The following is a 20750-nucleotide window of genomic DNA, read 5'->3' as shown; positions in this document are numbered from 1 at the left end:
ATACCTGACAGAATACTTGCTCTTCAGGCTAATGGTAGCCTTGTAGTGACCTTTTGTCTCTCAGAAATTTAGATGGAATGATGCTATATCCTGTCCTGACATTTTAGTTATTGTATACAAAAATCTCATCTGACAGTTCATTTACCCATAAAAGAGATAGCTCACACAGTTTTTTTATGGGCTGCTCAGTACTTACTACATGAAGTAACTGAGGTTTTCCTAATGGAAGCATCATCTAAGGAAGCAAAAAGTTGCCCTTGTACTACCAGAGGCCAGGCCAGCATCCTGAACCACAGGTAAGTCTGCCCCTCCCCAGCTCACCCATGTCTGCCAACACAACCCCAATCACCCCTCCTCTCCTTGTCATCATATCTTGGCCTAAAACGATGGTGGAAACCTCCTTCTCTACCAGAGGCCAAACCAGCATCCTGAACCACAGGTAAGTCTGCCCCTCCCCAGCTCACCCATGTCTGCCAACACAACCCCAATCACCCCTCCTCTCCTTGTCATCATATCTTGGCCTAAAACGATGGTGGAAACCTCCTTCTCTACCAGAGGCCAAACCAGCGTCCTGAACCCCAGGTAAGACTGACTTCAATCTGGGTGCCTGTACTCACGAAGCAGAACTTCAATTCCCCCTCCTCTCCTCATCACCATATCTTTTTTTTTTTCGAGACAGGGTTTCTCTGTATTGTTTTCGAGCCTGTCCTGGAACTAGCTCTTGTAGATCAGGCTGGTCTCAAACTCACAGAGATCCACCTGACTCTGCCTCCCGAGTGCTGGGATTAAAGGCGTGCACCACCATCGCCCGGCCTCATCACCATATCTTATCCCATAGTTCTGGCAGAAGCCTTCTACCCCATCAGAGGCCAGTTCAGTTCCTTGAAAACCATGGAAGCCACCCTGCCAAGCCCCTTTCCTGCTTGCCCCTGCCCAGCATAACCCCAAGTACCCATTCTCTCCTTGTTACCTTATCTTGGCCCACATATCTGGTAGAAGCCTTCTACTCCATCAGAGGTCAGGCTAGCTCACCAAAAATCAGAGTCCAGGCCAGCATCTTTAAACCCAGAGGCCAGGTTAGCATCCTGAATACAAGAGACCAGTCCAACTCCCTGAAAACTATCAGAAGTCTTCTACCTCATCTTAAACCAGGCCAGCATCCTGAACCCCAAAAGACCCCTGGCCATATCTGAAGCTATGCACATTGCTAGTACTCCAGCCCCAAACTTGGGTACCACCATGCTGTTGGACCATAAGCCACCTAGGCCATTCGTATTCCAGCCCCCATCTGAAGCAGAATTCAACCTCAGGCATTTCTGGGCAGAAGACCAGAGAGAAAATAATACTTAAGTTCAAGTGGATCAAAGACCTCAACATAAAACCAGTCATATCAAACCTAATAGAAAAGAAAGTGGGTAATAGTAGTCTTGAACTCATTGACACAGGAGAAAACTTCAACAGAACAGCAATAGCACAGGCACTGAGATCAACAATTAATACATGGGACCCCACGAAACTGAAGAGCTTCTGTTAGACAAGAGACACTGTCAAAATGACAAAATGGCAGCATACAGGATGGGAAAATGTAACACAATTAATAAAGATCCAGAGACTTATATTGGGGTTCAGCCCTTTGATTTTTTCTTTTATACCTCTCAAATCCTGGGATTAAAGGTATGGGATCCTAAGTGCTGAGATCTCCTTTGTGTGAACTGTTTCTCTTGTAGACTGGATCAATTTTGTGTAGCTCAGTGTGGCCTTGAACTAACAGAAATCCATCTACCTCTGGATTCTGGGATTAAAGGTGTATACCCCACCTCTTAGCTTCTATAGCTAACTAGTGTGGCTGGCTTTGCATTCTGATACTTCAGGAAATCTTTACTAAATCATAAACAATATATCACCACAGGAAAAGATCTTCACCAACTCCACATCTGACAGAGGTCTAATATCTAAAATATATAAAGCACACAAGAAACTAGGCATCAGTAAACTACATAGTCCAGTTATAAAATGGTGTACAAATCTAAACATAATTCTCAACAGGAGAATCTCATATGGCTGACAAACACTTAAATAAATGTTTAACATCCTTAGACATCAGGGAAATGCAAATAAAAATAACTCTGAGATGCTATCTGATATTTGACAGAATGGCTAAGAGCAAAAACACAAGTGACAGCTTATGCTGGAGAGGATGTGGAGCAAGGTTAGCACTCCTTTGTTGATAGGAGTGCATACTTGTATGGCCACTTAGGAAATCAATATGTCAGTTTCTTAGAAAACTGGGAATCAATGTACCTTAAGACCCAGCTGTATCACTGTTGAGCATACAGTCAAAGGATGCTCAACTATACCACAAGCACACTTGCTCAACTATATTCATTTCTACTTTATTAACAATAGCCAGAACCTGAAAACAACCTAGATGTACTTCAACCAAAGAATGGATAAAGAAAATGTGGTATATTTGCACAACGGAATATTACTTAGCTGTTAAAAACAGTGACAACTTGAAATTTATAGGCAAATGGATGGAACCAGAAGAAAGCATCCCAAGTGAGGTAGCCCAGACCCAGAGATACAAACGAGATATGTACTCACTCATAACCATGCTACAATTCACACACCAAGAGAGACTAGGTGACAAGGAGGACTCAAAGTGGAATGCTTGGATGTCTCTGGAAAGGGGAACTAGGAAAAATTTCATGGGTGGCCTGGGGATGGGTGTGGAACATGAGGGTTTTGAGGGATAGAGAATTTGGTAGTTTGAATGTAAATGGCTCCTACAAGATCCTAGGGAGTAGCACTATTGAGAGGTGTGGCTTTGTTGGAGGAGTGATTCATTGTGGAGGGTGGGCTCTGATGTTTCCTGTGCTCAAGCTTTGCTCAATGTGATACATGATTCACTTCCTGTTGTCTATGGGGCCAGATGTAGGACTCTCAGCTCCCTGTCTAACACCATGTCTGCCTGCATACCCTTATGTCAAACAATGGCTAATAATAATAGATTAGACTTCTGAAATTGTAAGCCCACCCATTAAATATTTTCCTATTATTAGAGTTGTCTTGGTCATGGTGTGTCTTCCCAGCAATAGAAACCCAAACTAAGACAGAGGAGGAGAGTACTAGAATAGAAGACTGGAGCAGTGGGGGGGGGCGTCATTTCAGGATCAGGTAGAAACCTGGTACAAGGGAAATTCCCAGGAATCTACAATGGTGACCTCAACTAAGGCTCCTAGCAACAATGGATATGTAGCTTGAATTGGCTATCTTCTGTGACCAGGCAAGAGTTCCCATAGAGGCACTGGAGCACCATTCCAGTCACATAACCTATGACCTACAGTCTGCCCTGCCTATGGGATGTCCTGGGGTAAGGGTGTTGCAGAGATTGTGGGAACAACCAACCAATGACTGGTCCAGTTTGAGACACTTTCTATGAGAATGGGCACCCCTGACACTGTCTACAGCACCAGCACCCAGAGGCTGAATGACCCAGAGACTTAGGATAGAACCAAACATGACTGGAGGAACAATGTGAATATAATGAGGCCTAATTATATTCTGCTATACTCATAGATTGGCACCTAGCCCAATTGTCATCAGAGAGGCTTTACCCAGAAACTGTTGGAAACAGAGGCAGAGACCCACAGCCAAACATTAGACAGATCTCAGGGAATCCCACTAAAGATGGGCATGACTAATTGTAGGAGCCAGGGGAGTGTCCAAGACTTCACAAGAAAACCCTCACAATCAACTATCCTGGGCTCATAGGAGCTCACAGAATCTGAATCAACAACCATGGGGCCTGCATGCTACTGACCTATGCCCTCTACATATATGGGTCGGTTGTATAGCTTGATCTCCTTATGGGACATTCCTAACAGTGGGAGCAAGGGCTATCTCTAACTCTTTTGCAGGCTTTTGGTACCCCATTCCTCATAGTGGGTTGGCTTGCCCAGCCTTAGTACAAGGGGAGGTGCTTATTATTACTGCAACTTGATATGCCACATTTTGTTGATATCCATGGGAGGCCTGTTCTTTTTGAATAGAAATGGCAAAGAAGTAGATTGAAGAGAGGGAGAGGGCAGTTGGGAGGAAGGACTTTGAGAAGAGGAGGGAGAGGAAAATGGGGTGAGGAAGTAAAATAAATAAATTTAAAATAAAAAGGAAATCTTCAATGTTGACTACAAAAGCCATTAATTTCATCAGCAGTTATAGTCATCAGACTGTTTATACAAGATCAAATTTTACCAATAGATATGAATATTTGTCTATTAAAATAAGTTTGTGGTGATGGTATATGGAAGCTGGGAGGCCCCTTGTTACTTAGCCTCTCTGGGTCTGTGGATTTATCCTGATTATCGTTCGCTTAATCTCTGATATACACTTATAAGTGAGTATATACTATGTTTGTCTTTCTGGATCTAGGTTACCTTACTCAGGATGATTTTTTTTCTTGTTCTAGCCACTTGCCTGCAAATTTCATGACATCATTTGTTGGGTAAAGCCTTCCCACCAGCCTGGTTCCAGCGCTGTATCAGTCCCAAATAAACACACAGGAGGCTATATTAATTATGAAGCTGTTGGCCATTTGCTTGTTTCTTACTGGCTAGCTCTGACTTAAGTATTTATCCCATCTAAGTATTTCTCTTACCAGAGAAACAGTCCAGACCTCTTACTTCTATGGCGGCTCCATGATGTCTCCCTGTGCTTCTCTTTCCCAGAATCCTCCTTGAAACTAGTCCCTCCTATCTTGCTTCCCTTTTGGCCAACAGTGCTTTATTCAACAACCAATAAGAGACAGATTTAGAGAATGGCAACTCCCATCAGTCATTTCTTCAGCAGCTGAGTAATATGAAGTAATTAGTTTTAACAGAAATTTTCCTTCTACTAGGGCAGCAGTTGTCCGGCACAAGAAGACCCTAACTAATGAGAAACATACAAAGAGCCCTCATGTAAATCCTTTTTTGACAAGTTTTAAATGGCTCATTTAATAAAAAAGATAAGCAGTAAAAATGTTTTTCTGTCTTACTACAGATGTTACTAAGAACAGACCAATATTTAAGAAAATTGTTGTAAAGAGAAGCAGGCATCAGTTTTAAATCAGTGTATTGAATAAGAAATTTAATTACCTTTATTGTACTCAACTTAGTCATTATATTTCTTTGAGTTTCAAATTCTTTTACAATGCTACCTAGTTTTGTCCTCATCTGACTACTTCCATTTTGGAACAATAATTTATCTGATGACAGAATCTCCAAAGAAACTTCTTTCATTTATAGGCATTCTCTTTTCTTTAACTCCAAGTATAAAAATGCAGTTTATATCTAAAACTTGTGTATCTTTTTTCTTACCTGATAATTGCTATATTAATTTCTTCATGGTACTTATTAAAACACCCTTTCTTCATACAATAATTCTATTTCAAATGAAAACCCCAGGAAGCATATTTGAATCATGGAAAACATGGTTATGGTATTTTAAAAACCAAACAGATATAAATATATAAAACATGGAAGTAGTCTTGGGTACAATTTTTATTATCAACAAATTTAAATTAACCAATGTGTTAAAGATTTAAATTGTATCTTAATCAGTGCTTAGAAATTGTCTTTGTTACAAGGGATGCCCAGTTAGAGAATGTCCAGAGTTTTTGTCTGTGCACATTTGAAGCATCAGAAAGGTTTGAATACAGGATGGAGGAAAAGCTTATACAGAATTAGATGGGTTTCTTCATTGTGTAAGACAGAGTGTATAGATTATCTTTCTCTCTAGATTTTATCCTAGAACAATCCATAATAACATTTGCTTTTCATATAAATTTTTGTGGGTTTTTTATGCAGTGAAGAAGCCTTTCAAAAAAATAGATGAGAAGAGTGACTTCAGAACAGCTAGATTTTCTTTTGTTTTATTTATTTTTAGACCTGAAATATCATCTAAAACTTTTGCTAGTCTTCTGTTTATATTAACTCTTTCTTTTTACATAGACTTAGTTTATTGACCTCTTTGCTGTGTAGGACAAGGGGAAGCAGGTGAGCTTGTTAAATAAAGGACCTGGATCAGAATTACCCTTCATGAATGAGGTCTGTTACTAGAATTTGTCTTGGAGCCATCAAAGCCATGACTAGGGCTTGAGGTGGATAAGCATTAAAAACAGACAATCCTGGAAGGGGAGGAGAGGCTTTCTCTAAAGCATGGATAGAGACATCATTGAAAGGAATAGCTCAAAGTAAAAGTAAGAGAGGACAGAGAACCCAGGGAAAAGCTGCGAGCAAGCCCCCAAAGACAAGATCCGAATTCATATATTTTCTGAGGGTGTTGGACGTTCCATATAAGGACTCACAATTGTGTGTCCTGGAGGTCTCCAAATGATCATCTTTACTCAAATCCTTAGTTCTTTACCCTTTACATAAATCCATAGCCAGTGTATATTAAAAACTGAACTAAGGACTGTGAGATGGCTCAGTGGGCAGAGGTAACTGTTTGGATTCTCAGGGAAGGCAGGAAAGAATAGACTCTGGAGAACTGTCCTGACTTCCACACATGTGTAGTGATACATGCATGGCCACACTCACACACATGTGCATATACAAAAGGAAATAAGTAGTAAGAACTGATGTAAGATTTTGAGACATTTCTAAGTTTTAATCTGCAATCTGAGATTTAAAACAGAAGAGAGTAATGGAATATTACATTTTGAATTTTCACACTTTTCTCTGACTAAGATAAAATACCTAATGCAGCACTTCTACATCATTTAATCCACTCTCATTAGTTCTGCCTACTGAAATTATCTTTGCATTCTCTTTACAGATCAGCTCAGTACTTCCGTCTATTCTGTGCTCAGTGATACAAATAGTCAGTGCTGGGCAGTTAGCACTAAGCAACCTGTCTGTGGCCTGTCTCTTGGCCAGGGTGCTTAGGTTGCATTTAGGAAGACAGTGGTACATCCAGGATCATAGCAGGAGATATAGACAGAAGACAAGGACATCCACACCACTCTCATTTCCCCCATCCTCTTTGACAGTTGTATAGGAAGAAAACTGATTGTCAGAGTTCAAGACAAGCACACTGCAGATGAGGCTGAGGTTCCCATTCTGAAACATGGAAATGTCCATTATCTGATTGGTCAGTTCTTACGTTCTGACTAGAATTTAAATAGAAGTTGAATGAAACAATGCAGATCATTCCACCACTGTGTACACCTGGGAGTACTGACAGGAACAAGTATGTTTTCTTAGGACTATTCTTTAATCTGGTTTTGGTACACACACTCAAACTGATTCAGGAGTATTTACCTACATTTCTCATGCCCTGCTTCTGGGGAAGAACAGAAGCCAAACTGGGTTCTTTCAAGTCAGATGGAACTTTATAGTATTCTTCATCTTTTCCCCCACCATTCCCTATCCTCCCCTGTTCTTCCACTTGCCCCTTCTCAGTTTGAAGATAATTGATTTTTTTCCCTTTCCTCAGAAGACAGGGGATAGGGAAGTGAGGAAGGGACTGAGAGGGTAAGAGGGAGGGGATCAGGATGTAAAATAAATAAATAAATTTAATCAAAATATTATCTAGTCTCAAGTATTCTCTTATAGCAATAGAAAGCAAATGAAGATCCTTTGTATTAGTGTTAACTTTGTTTATCTCAGTTCTTAATTTTGTGTTCCTACTATGCATGGCAATAAAGAAGAAATATCATCTAATTGATTCCACATTGTTTGGTTAGGAAATTGCTAGGAAGGGCCAGTAGATGTCTTTTTGAGCACAGTGTTTTTCAATGAGCTAAGGACTTGGTATGCAGAATTAACAATTATTGCTTTCTCCTGAGTCCAGAAATGTCTTTATATAGAAGTTCATTGAATTTAAAATCTTCTCACCTCACATTTGAGATGAATTCTCTATTCAAGCCTGAGAAGTATTGTGTTCATTAAAGACTGAAAAGGAGATTTGTCCCACAGCACCCATTTAGTAGCTCATTTGCCCTCCTGCCCTTTCTTCCTTTCTCTTCATGCCTTCCTAACAGGAATAATTTTTTCTTCTGTTTTTACTTGCAAAGTTATAGCCATTTCAACAGAAAAAGGAGAGTCTTCACATTAATATTAACTTTTCAGTGACCTAACAGTCAGGGTCAACTGGCAGAGAAAACCACCTAATTGTAAAATACCTGTATAGATATGCTTGGTTATTGACATTTATTGAAGTAACAGTATTCTCTATGACTCCAGAGAATGACTGATCATTGCTTCATTCTTCATTCTATGTACACAGCACATTGAAATCATTGTGCTTCGTCATTCATTATTTGCTAGCTGCTAAATAAGTCACACTCTAACATGAAGATAATGCTCAAAATTAAAATTATGCTTTAAAACAGTTTGTAGTTTGCCAATCAATGTTGGTGTCTTTCTATACAGAGTGACTTCAATGTCAGAAGGTCAGCAGTGTCACTTGGAAGATGGGACAGTGAAAGACTCTTCTCCCAGCAAAGTCTCTGCTGTGTCAGTGTCTAACCATTTTTCATTTTCCCTTGGGAGCAAGTGCTAAGAAGGAGGGAGGCAATGAAATTCAACCGAATAAAGCTTTCAAAATGGATGGAGCAGAAAGCATTCCCAGAGGCAGGTCAAGTTCAATGCAAGAACAATTCTCTCTCTGCTCTCACAACTAGTTAAAATACAAGATGAAAACTAGCACAGCTCTCCAGTCAATGCTGAACTCCAGCAGAATGCTGTTAATATTGATATGGTTAATGTACATCAAACAGGACTCCTTTAGTTTTGTGAACTGAAGAATTCACAGTGTTGACACTTCCTCACTGAACTCTTGGGATTATTTGGTTTCAAAGACTGTTGGGACCACGATGCATTTTGTTTTAAATAATCCTTCATGAAATATTCAGCTTGCAGTATAATATGATTGAAACTCATCCTGAGTTTGTTTTATAATGCATTGGACTAGAAAGTCTATGAGGATTGAATTATTCAAGATGCATAGACAAACGAGGGATCTGTGCTCTCACATGGGGAAGGATGATCAAAGAAATAAGCAAAATTCGATATGTCTTGTTATCTCATTTTATTTACCTTTTAGAACTCCTACAAATATTAGAAGAAAGAAATCAATATCAATTTTCACCTCTGTCAGGTTCTGCACTTTAATTATTAATGGATGTCAAATTTGACCACAGTTCTCTGTACGATATGCTCTGCAATACTATTTCTGAGCCTTTATTAAAAATGTAAAATTGTCATTGAATTTCCAAAAATGATTCTCCAGTGCCTAATTTGGTTTGTTTTATTAATAAGAGGATTCTGATGAGTAATACTAATTTAGTATGCCTGCGTGTAAAATTAAACTATAAATTATTCCCACTGAAGGTGATGAGAAATGACTGCCTTGAGACTGTTGGTAGTCACCTTTGGAATTAACCCTGAAAGCTTGCAGTTCCTGGTAGAACCACAAATTCATACAGTAGCAAACTGGTATCTGCTCACACAAATTTTCAATTGACATTTCCTCTCGGCAATGGCCTACAAGTGATTTTCATAGTGCATGAATTTTGTGTGTTTTAACACACTCTCTGCAAATACCTTGCCATTTTATTGTCCACATAACACTATACATTCCAAGTTTCTCAATATAAATTGAAAAAATATTCAGAATTTGGATCAAAATCACTATGAGAGTCTGAATATCTTGTCTGTCGCAAGACAGGTTTTCTGTGTGGAAAGGAGTTGGGTATATTTACACAGAAAGGAGGAAACCAGGTTGTTTGTGTCTGGGAGAGGGGTGGAAGATGCTCTGCTTTGTACAGTGAGCCACAAACAATACTTAAAACTGCATCTAGCCTTGTTTCCCCTCTACCAAAATTTTAGTCTATTGCTCTTGACTGGTTTCAGATGAATCATGGCTTGTACACTTGACAGGGATGGCTGATGGCTTAGGGGAAAAACCCACCACCCAAATTTTCTCATAGTAGCTCTCTGGCTAGGCAGCACAAACCTTTGTGGCAAGCCTTTTAAATGGACTCTGAGTTAAGACTGCTTCTGATGATTTAATAAAAAGTGGACTGATGCTGTATTCACAGAAGAGTTTTTCATCAGAAAGAGACAATGGGAATGACCACCTTTGAATCTGTAACATTTCACTGACTGCTTGTAGTAGCAATTTCTGGATCATGTGTTACTTACATCTTAAACCCAGTATGAGCAGTGTTCAACCTGCTGCAGTCTTTTTACTTATGGAGACAGGAGAGTGCATTGACCTCTAATCACCATAAGTCATCAGCTACAGTAGAAAAATAAAAAAAGTCTTACCAGGTAGATTACGTTCACCACATGTGTGTGCAGTGGCAGAAAGCCTCGTTCTCCTTTATCCTTTTTACATGAGATTACACTGCCTCAGGCATGTGTGCCTCACTGGCTATTACTTTAAAAGAGAACTCTTCGCTTTTGTTGATGTAGAATTGATGCCCCTGCAGTCAGAGTGAAACACAGTTTTGTTTTTTAGTTTTTTTTCTTGCTGTGAATATTCAAAATTCAGTAGGCCTTTCTGCAAAATCTGAGCTTAGCAGGTTTCTCGCCGAAGCTTACCACCAAGCATTGTTTATCTTCTGGAAGGAAATATAGATGCCACGACACTGTGTTCCTGGATCTACTAGTCAGTGGACAGCTATTGAACTCAGATGGTGTGCTGGTTGCATACAGTTATCTGCATGGAGGGAACCTTAACTGAGAAAATGCCTCCAGATGATCAGATTAAAAAGGCAATTTCTTAATTAGTAGTTACTGATGGGAGAGGGCCCAGCCCATTTTGAGTGGTGCCATTCCTGAGCTGGCCTAGTGGTCCTGGGTTCTGTATGAAAGCAGAATGAACAAGCCATGAGAAGTAAGCCAGTAAGCAGCTCCCCTCCATGGACTCTGCATCAGCCCTGCCTCAAAGATCCTGTCCTGTCTCTGTTCCTGTCCATTTTTTGATGATGAACCATGCTGTGGAAGTGTAAGCCAAATAAACCCTTCCCTCTCCAATGTGCTTTATGGTCATGGTGTTTTGTCACAACAATAGAAACCCTAGCTAAGAAAGATGGTGCCTTATCATTGCCATTCCTTATAAAAGAATTGTTTTAAATTATTTACTTTGTATGTATCTGTGTACATACACACTATGGTACAAGTGTAGAGGTCAGAGACTAACTTGCAGAAGTCAATTATCTCCTTCACTGATGATGGAAATAAATGCTACTTGAAAAGGAGGCCTAAGATACTTTATTAAATATAGAAATCACTTACCGAGAATCTCTCTATTGCCCCCGTAGCGGCCAGGATCCAACAGAAAAGACTTACTTTCTTTCTCCTTTTATTCCACACTTGTCTCATGTACCTTGTGGACAGTATTTTGGGTATGTGATCTTTACCCTACAATTCCCTTTTTAGTCTAAATAAATGATTTAAACTTGATACAAAGCTCAAACATATACAACATATATACATGGAAGTTGATAAGCAAGTTATAATTAACTTATATCCTAAACTAAGCATATCTATCCCCTCTAATTCCTAAACTTATCTGAAAGGGATGCCCAAGTCTGAACACCTTCTTCCAATCCCAACCCTAAATAATTGAAAACTAGCACTCACAGGTGTAAACAATCCTGCAATATCAACAGTAAGGAAAGGGTATGTACTAGTCTCAAAATTACTTCCCGCTGAAATGGGACGATGGAAATCTCATGGGAACCTGTAGGAAGAAAATTGTTAGTGCAACAAGAGTCTTAAGTAGATTAAATAGTCTCTGTTTGGCAGGAGACGCTTGATTGAAGTTCTTGACTGAAGTTCTAATATTGATTGAAGCTCTTGTCTGAAGCTTTGGCCAGATTGTAGAAGGTGCACCTTATCAGTTCATTGCTCTGGAGCTGTGACGAGTGATGTAGTTCCAAACTGGTTTCAGGATGGTACTTGTTAGATGGAGTTGATGAAGTGGGACCCCATTTTCTTTCTGATGTGTTTGAAGATTGCTGTCAGGAAATCCCTTGTTCTCTGGAAAACTCAAACATTAATGTTAACAGAGAAATTTTCAACTTTTATATGTATGCATACTGGGAAAGGCAGCAATAAGGAAGATAGTAAACATGAGGGAAATTAGACTTTCAGATAAGGAACTGAGTAAAAACAGATGACAGTCCCTAGTTTTGTTTTCTTCTGTCTTATACCAATGGCTCTTTGATATAATATAGAAATTCTGAATTTTATTTTAAAAACATGCTTAGATTTAGAGGAGGAGAGCCAATCCAACTCCAAAGTCAGCTTCAGTTAAATGAGTTGGGACTAAAAGAGTGTTAACAAGCAAGGAGAAATGGATATTATCAGAACAAGATGGAGAGAGTTAGACATTGATACCACACAGTGGATTCTGGTTTGTTTGATGGTCCTCTGGGTAGCTTTCCTCTCTTCTTCAGGTATCCATACATCCAGTATTTTTTCACTGTTTCGAGATGGGTATCCCTGTGAAGACAAAAACAAAACACTTCCCATCCCTTGTGAGGTCACCTTACATGTTGTATAATATGACTCTGTGGATGAGCTGTCATCTTTCCTCCTCTGGAGGTTTCTCCTGTTTGTATCAAATCTTGATTAATTTTGATGGAATTCAAAGTTTTTCTTCTCCTGTGGAAACAAAGGCAAAATCCCTTCCCCAATGTAACACATATTCTGGTTTCCACAATGAGGTCATAACATCCTTGAAATACACTGGTTGGTTTAGTTCAGAAGTTTTTCTGTAGTCCAGTGTCTTTCTGCAGCTGTTTATCCTTTTTCATTAATTTTAAGAAAGTTCAACATTAGTAAAGCATTATGTAAACTGTGTTTGGAGGTCTTAGTTCTCCCAGGCTGTTTATGAAGTATTTCTTTTAAGGTTTGGTTAGATCTCTCAACCACTGCTTTTTCTGTAAGATTGTGAGGTATAAAAGTTACATGTTTTATGTTACAATATTTGAAAAACTGTTCCAATTAGCTGGAGACATATATGCTGGAGCATTGTCAGTTTTTATTTGTGCAGGTATACCCATAACAGCCATCACCTCTAAGAGGTGTGTGATAACAGAATCAGCCTTTTCAGAACTGAGGGCAATAGCCTGTTGGAAATCTGAGAACGTGTCTATGGTATGGTGTACATATTTCAAACTTCCAAATTCTGGAAAGTGAAATACATCCATTTGCCAAATTTCATTTCAGCACATACCTTTGGGATTACTGCCTGCTGGTAATGGAACTTGATTATAGAAATGAACAGGTGGGGCAGTTTCTTACTATTTCCTTGACTTGTTGCCAAGTGATAGAAAAATCTTTCTTTAAGCCTTTGCTGTTAACATGGTGTTTCTTATGAAATTCTGAAGCTTCCAACACACTTCCTATGAATAAACAATCAATCTCATCAATGTCTTGTGCTAGAGGACCTGGCAGACCCATATGGGATCTGATGTGTGTTATATGTATAGGATGAGTTTTATTTCTGATAGTTTCCTGTAATTGTAGAAACAATGAAGTTAATTCTGTATCATCAGGAACAAATTCTGCAGTCTCAATGTGTAAAATGACTCTCTCTGCATACTGAGAATCTGTAACTATATTGAGAGGCTCTGTAAAGTCTTTAAGTACCATGAGAATGGCATATAACTCTCTGACTTTTGTACAGAGTTGTAAGGGCTTTGAACTACTTTAATTATATTTCCTGAGTTATAACCTGCCTTACCTGACTTGTTTGTATCAGTGTAGAATGTAAGAACTCCAGAGATAGTCATTTTTCTTACAATACATAGAAGAATCCAAATTGTTTTCTTTTTATTACACTTTTTTATTATGTATTTAAATTAGGAACAAGATTGCTTCCTATTTTAGTCCCAGCTCCATCTCCTTCCCCTCAACAGCCCTCCCAGTCCCTCACCCAATCCACACTCCATTCCCTAGGGAGAGTAAGGCCCTCCAAGGGTGATCTCTAGAGTCTGTCATTTTGTTCCTGGGAGGCCCAGGCCCTCCCCAAAATGTCCAGATTGAGAAAGCATCCCTCATTGTGGGATGGGTCCACAAAGTCAATTTGTGTGATCTACTACCCCAAAACCCCATAGATTGCCTAAGTCTCCTCATTGACACCCACATTCAGGGGGTCTCAATCAGTCCCATGCTGGCCTCTCAGCCATCAGTCTGGGGTCCAAGATCTCCCCCTTATTCAGGTCAGGTGTTTCTGTGGGTTTCACCAGTCCAGTCTTGACCTTTTTGCTCATCACTCCTCCCTCTCTGACACTGGGTACCAGGAGTTCAGTTCAGTGTTTAGCTGTGGGTGTCTGCCTCTGTTTCCATCAGTCACTGGATGGAGGTTCTAGGATGATATATAAGACAGTCATCAAAATCTATTCAAGAGCATGGGAGACCTCTAATTTCTTTCTTTAAAGACTCAAAGTTTTTGTGACATAGGTCTTTCACTTGTTTGGTTAGCATTACCCCAAGATATTTTATGTTGTTTGTGGCAATTGTAAAGGGTGATGTTTCTCTGATTTCTTGCTCAGCCCTTTTATCATCTGTATATAGAGGGCTACTGATTTACTTGAATTGATCTTATATCCTGCCACTTTGCTGAAGGTATTTATCAGCTGTAGGAGTTCCCTGGTAGAGTTTTTTGGGTAACTTATATAAACTATCATATCATCTGCATATGCTGAAAGTTTGACCTCTTCTTTCCAATTTGTATTTCCTTGATCTCCATTTGTTGTCTTATTGTTCCTGCTAGAACTTCAAGTACAATATTGAAAAGGTATGGAGAGAGTGGGCAGCCTTGCCTTGCTCCTGATTTTAGAGGAATTGCTTTGAGTTTCTCTCCATTTAGTTTGATGTTGGCTGTTGGTTTGCTGTATGTACTTTTTATTATGTTTCTCTCCAAGTTCTTATTCATGAAGGGGTTTGGATTTTGTCTAAGGATTTTTCAGCATCTAGTGAGATGATCATGTAATTTTTGTTTCTCAACTTGTTTATATGACAGATTACATTGATGGCTTTTTTATGTTGAACCATCCCTACATCACTGGGATGAAACCTATTTGATCATGTTCGATGAGTTTTCTGATGTGTTCTTGGATCTGATTTGTCAGTATTTTATTGAGTATTTTTGCATCAATGTTCATAAGGGATACTGGTCTGAAGTTCTCTTTCTTAGTTGTGTCTTTTTGTAGCTTGGGAATCAAGGTTATTGAGGCCTCGTATAAAGAGTTTGGCAAAGACCCTTCTGTTTCTATTGCATAGAATACTTTGAGGAGAATTGCTATAAGCTGACTTTTGAATATCTGGCACTGAGGCCATCTGGCCCTGGTTTTTTTTTTTTTTTTAGTTGGGAGACTTTTGATGACTGATTCTATTTCCATAGGGGCTATAGGTCTATTTAAATTGCTTATCTGTTCTTGATTTAATTTTGGCAGGTGATATCTATCCAGAAAGTTGTTCATTTTCTTTAAATATTCAAATTTTGTGGAGTACAGGTTTTCAAAATATGACCTTATTATTCTCTGTATTTCCTCAGTATCCATTGTTCACCTTTTCATTTCTGATTTTGTTAATTTGCATGTTCACATTCTGCCATTTGGTGAGTTTGGATAAAGGTTTGTTTACCTTGTTGGTTTTCTCAAAGAACCAACTCTTTGTTACATTGATTCTTTGTATTGTTTTCCTAGTTTCTGCTTTATTGATTTCAGCCCTCAGTTTGATTATTTCCTGGTGTCTACTCCTCCTGGGGGAGTTTGCTTCTTTTTGTTCTAGAGCTTTCAGTTGTTAATTCTCTAGTGTGACTATTTTCCAGTTTCTTCATGTGGGTACTTAGTGCTATGAACTTTCCTCTCAACACTACTTTCAAAGTGTCCCATAAATTTGTGTATGTTGTGTCTTCATTCTCATTGAAATCTAGGAAGTCTTTAATTTCTTTTTTTTATTTCTTCTGTGATCCAGGAGTGGTGCAATTGTGCATTATTCAATTTCCATGAGTTTTAGGGTTTCTGCAATTTGTGTTGTTGTTGAACTCTAACTTCTCTAACATTAAAGCATGGTGGTCTGATAAGATACGTGGAGTTATCCCATTTTTTTTGTACCTGTTGAGCTTTGCTATTTTGCCAAGTATGTGGTCGATTTTTGAGAAGGTTCCACATGGCACTGAGAAGAAGGTATATTCATTGTGTTTGGATGAAATGTTCCATAGATGTCTGTCAAACCCAATTGGGTCATAACCTCTATTAGTTCCTTTGTTTCATTGTCAAGTTTCTACCTTGTAGTCCTGTCTAGTGGTGACAGTGGGGTGTTGAAGTCTCCCACTATTAGTGTGCGAGGTTTTATGTATGGTTTGAGTTTTAGTAATGTCTCTTTTATGAATGTGGATGCCTTTGTGTTTGGGGCATAGATGTTCAGAATCAAGACTTCATCTTGGTGGATTTCTCCTGTGATGAATATGAAATGACCTCCTTCATCTCTTTTGATTCATTTCAGTTTATAGTCTAGTTTGTTAGATATTAGGATTGCTACCCCTGCCTGCTTCTTGGGTCCATTTGATTGGAAAATCTTTTCACAACCCTTAACTCTGAGGTAATATCTGTCTTTGAAGCTGAGGTGTGTTTCTGTTTTTTTTTTTGAGCATTTTATTTATTTATTGTTTTAATTTTAAATAGCTTGTTTTACATGTCAATCCCAGTTCCGTCTCCCTCCCCTCCTCCCGCACTCCCCTTCCCCCCCCCAGCCTCCCACCCTATTGCCAATTCCTTCCACATAGGGGATATCTAGAGTCTGTCATTTCACTCAGGGTAGGGTCCAGGCAATCCCCTAAGAGTCCAGGCTGAGAGAGCATCCCTCTTTGTGTTATGGACACATGATGTCTGTTTGTATTTGAGGGATAAACACTGATCCACTGTTCAGGGCCCCATAGGTTGCCCAGGCCTCCTCACTGACTCTCACATTCAGGGGGTCTGGATCAGTTCCATGCTGGCCTCCCAGCTGTTGGTCTGGGGTCCAAGAGCTCTCCCCTGTTCAGATCAGCTGTCTCTGCTGGTTTTGCCAGCCCATTCTTTGCCAATTTGCTCATCGCTCCTCGCTCTCTGTTGCTGGGTTCCTTGCGTTCTGTTCAGTATTTAACTGTGGGTGTTTACCTCTGCTTCCATCAGTCACTGGATGAAGGCTCCCGGATGGTTATAGATGTCAAGTTCATTGTCAGGAATGGGCATTCGAGGTGGTCTCTCCACTATTGCTTAGCTTGCCAATTGTTGTCATCCCTTTAGATCACTAGAGGTCACAATGGTGTCTGATCTGTCTTCTAACCTATGATTCCCTCTTCCCCTATCCTACCCCCCCCACTCAACCTTCCTGTTCCCCCATGACCTACTCTCTCTTCCTCTTCTCCCCCTCTCTATTTCCCAGCTTCCACCACCCCCCACCTGTTGACGTTTTCCCCATCTGTTCAGAGGATCTTGCTTCATTTCTCTTCTCTTGGGTACCATGCATATCTTTTAGGTTCTTTCCTGTTTCCCGGACTCTCTGTCAGTGGAAGTGCAGACTGGCACTATCCTGATCCATGTCTAAAATCCATATATGAGTGAATAGACAAATCTATTTCTCCTTGTGTGTCTTCAACACCTGAGATTCTCTCTTCCATCTCTTGTATTCTGTTGGTTATGCTTGCATCTGTAGTACCTGACCATTTCCCCAGTTTTTCTCTTTCCAGCATTCCTTCAGACTGTGGTTTTTTTAGATTGTCTATATTTTAGTTTTCAACCCTTGCACTGTTTGAATTGTTTCTTGTAATTTTTGCTTTGTGTTTTACTCCCTTTCTTGTATTGGTTGGATTTTTTTGGTTTGTTTTTTCTTCCATTTCTTTAAGGGATTTTCTCATATCCTCTTTGAGGGCCTCTATCTTTTTCACGAATGTGTTTTTAAGGTCATTCTCTTCTGCTTCATCTGCACTGGGGTGATCCCGTGTTGCTGGTTTAGAGTTCCTAGACTCTGGTGGTGTCATATTTGTTTTTTGGTTGCTGAGTGTGTTCTTATATTGCCTCTTTCCCATCACATCTTACAGTAGGTGTAGAAAGAGCCTCTTCTCTCCTAGTGTGTAGGCAACCAGGGTTCCCTTTCGGTGGGTGCAAGCTTATCCAATACTCTCTGTCCTCTGCTCTCTGCTCTCTGCTCTCTGTCCTCTGTCATGAGTGCCAGCAGAAGTGAACCAGTTCTCTCTGCAGGCTCCTGGTCACTTTGTTGTCTCTCCAGGGTGAGTGGATCTGTCTCCAGTCCCCAGGTCAGGGGATCAGAGAGGGGCCAAGCAGGAGAATTTCGGGTCTAAGATGGTTACCCAGAGCTCACCTTTGCCATCTGCCCTGAGTGCAGGCGGAAGTCCCAAATTGTTTTCTTTATGAATTTGATTCTCTCTGTTTTGAGATAATTGTTACTAATTGTTCCCCAAAAGTCACTGCAAGCCCTTTGCCAATATTCATTATCCTTCCACAATGAGAAAAATTTCCTGATTTGTTAAAGGTACAATAATCTCTGCTGGATCCTTCCCATAAGTTGACAAAGCTTTAACTTACCTTTTAATATCAAACCAGAGACCTTTTTTGTATATGTCTTCAGTTTTTATTCTGTTTATGTGGCAGAAATACCTATTCTAGTATGATATCTTCCCTCTTCCTTATAGTCACAAGCGGCATTCTCTTGATGGTAAAATAACCAGAATGCTGTCCAGTTTTGGATCCACATTGTCCACATGTGCTTCCAACATTCTTTTTTTTAATTTTTATTTTTAAATATAAATTAGGAACAAGGTTGCTTCACATGTCAATGCCAGGTCCCTCTCCTTTACCCTCCCCTCCTCCCATGCCCTTCCACCAACTCCCAACACCCCCTTACTTCCTCAGGGAGGGTGAGGCCCTCAAAAGGGATGCCCATAGTCTGTCATTTCATCCAGGGCAGGACCTAGAACCTCCCTCAAGAGTCCAGGCTGAGATTGAATCTCTCATTGTTAGATGGGCACCCAAAGTCCATTTGTATGTCAGGGATAAATACTGATCTACTACCCAAGGCCCAATAGATTGCCTAGGCCTCATCACTGACACCCACATTCAGGGGGTCTTGATCAGTCTGGGATTCAAGAGCTAACCCTTTTCAGGTCAGCTGTTTTTGGAGGTTAAACCAGCCCAGTCTTAACTCCTTTTCTCATCAGTCTTCCCGCTCTGTCACTGGGTTCCTTGAGTTCAGCTCAGTGTTTAGCTGTGGGAATCTGCCTCTGCTTCCATCAGTCACTGGATGAAGGTTCTGTTCCCCAGACTCTCTGGCCAGGGGATTGTAGGCTGGCACTCCCCAGATCTATGTCTAAAATCCATATATGAGAGAGTACATACCATGCTTGTCTTTTTGTGACTGGGTTACCTTACTCACTATTATTTCTTCTAGTGCCATCCATTTTCCTGCAAATTTCAGGATTTGATTGTTTTTTCTGCTGAATAGTACCCCATTGTGTAAATGTACCACATTTTCTCTATCCACTCTTCAGTTGATGGGCATCTAGGTTTCTTCCAAGTTCTGGCTATTACAAATAATGCTGCTGTGAACATAATGGAACAGGTGTCCTTGTTGTATGAATGTGTATCTTTTGGATATGTGCCTAAGAGTGGAATTGCTGGGTCTTGTGGTGGGCTTATTCCCATTTTTCTGAGGAATCTCCATACTGATTTTCAAAGTGGCTGCAGGAGTTGACACTCCCACCAGCAGTGCAGGATTGTTCCCCTTTCCCCACAACCTGTCCAGCATAAACTGTCATTGGTGTTTTTGGCTTTAGCTATTCTGACAGGAGTAAGATGGTATCTCAGAGTTGTTTTGATTTGCATTTCCTGGATGGCTAGGGATGTTGAACACTTTCTCAAGTGCCTCTCAGCCATTTTAGACTCTTCTTTTGAGAATTCTCTATTTAGTTCTGTAGCTTACTTTTTAATTGGATCCTTTGCTGTTTTGGAGACTTGCTTCTTGAGTTCTTTGTAAATTTTGGAGATTAGCCCTCTGTCAGATGTGGGGTTAGTGAATATCTTTTCCCATTCTGTGAACCTCAGCCAACTTCAGGTACTCGGGTTAGAGCACTATTGGGAGGAATACTGACAGCATTTTTTAACGTTATAGCAACCCTCTGGAGGAGATCCTACTAGGTGTGAATAAAGGACCAAAAGACATTTAGGCTTGTGCAGTGATGTGGAAACATAAGCATTGTAAAATACACCCTGAAGTTTCCACAGCAAATTCAGGCTCCACAGGAAGTGTCACTGCCTGAGTCCCAACACAACTACCATAGCAACCTCTTCACACTCTGGGTCCTAACACAACTGTCATAGCAAACCCTTCACTCTCTGGGTCCCAACACAACTGCCATAGCAACTTCTTCACAATCTGGGTCCTAACATAACTGTTATAGCAAACTTTTACCACTCTGGGTCCTAACACAACTACCATAGCAACCTTTTCACACTCTGGATCTTAACCCAGCTATCATAGCAACCTCTTCACACTCTGGGTCCCTCTATCTTTCTTGCCTCCCTTAAGGGAAGTGGTTGTAGAAACAGGGGCCTGAGTTTCAGGAAAACAGACTAGAAACACTGCAGCTAAGGAGAGAATTAATGAACAAGGGAGAGAGACTCTTTCCCCATAGGAATCTATTAAACAGCCTCAGACAAGTTATGGTCCCATTTGAACAAGAAATTT

The 20750-nt window shown here is 40.1% G+C and overlaps 1 pseudogene; it reads left to right on the top strand.

The window, feature by feature from the left end:
- Window positions 1–386: 386 nt before the first annotated feature.
- LOC101822758 overlaps window positions 387–20750 on the top strand; it is an 88343-nt pseudogene continuing 67979 nt past the window's right edge.

The sequence above is a fragment of the Mesocricetus auratus genome, unplaced genomic scaffold, assembly GCF_017639785.1.
Source record: "Mesocricetus auratus isolate SY011 unplaced genomic scaffold, BCM_Maur_2.0 Super-Scaffold_100014, whole genome shotgun sequence".
Lineage (NCBI taxonomy): Eukaryota > Metazoa > Chordata > Mammalia > Rodentia > Cricetidae > Mesocricetus > Mesocricetus auratus.
Note: the sequence above shows the minus strand (reverse complement) of the source record. Positions and strands in the feature narration are given on the sequence as shown.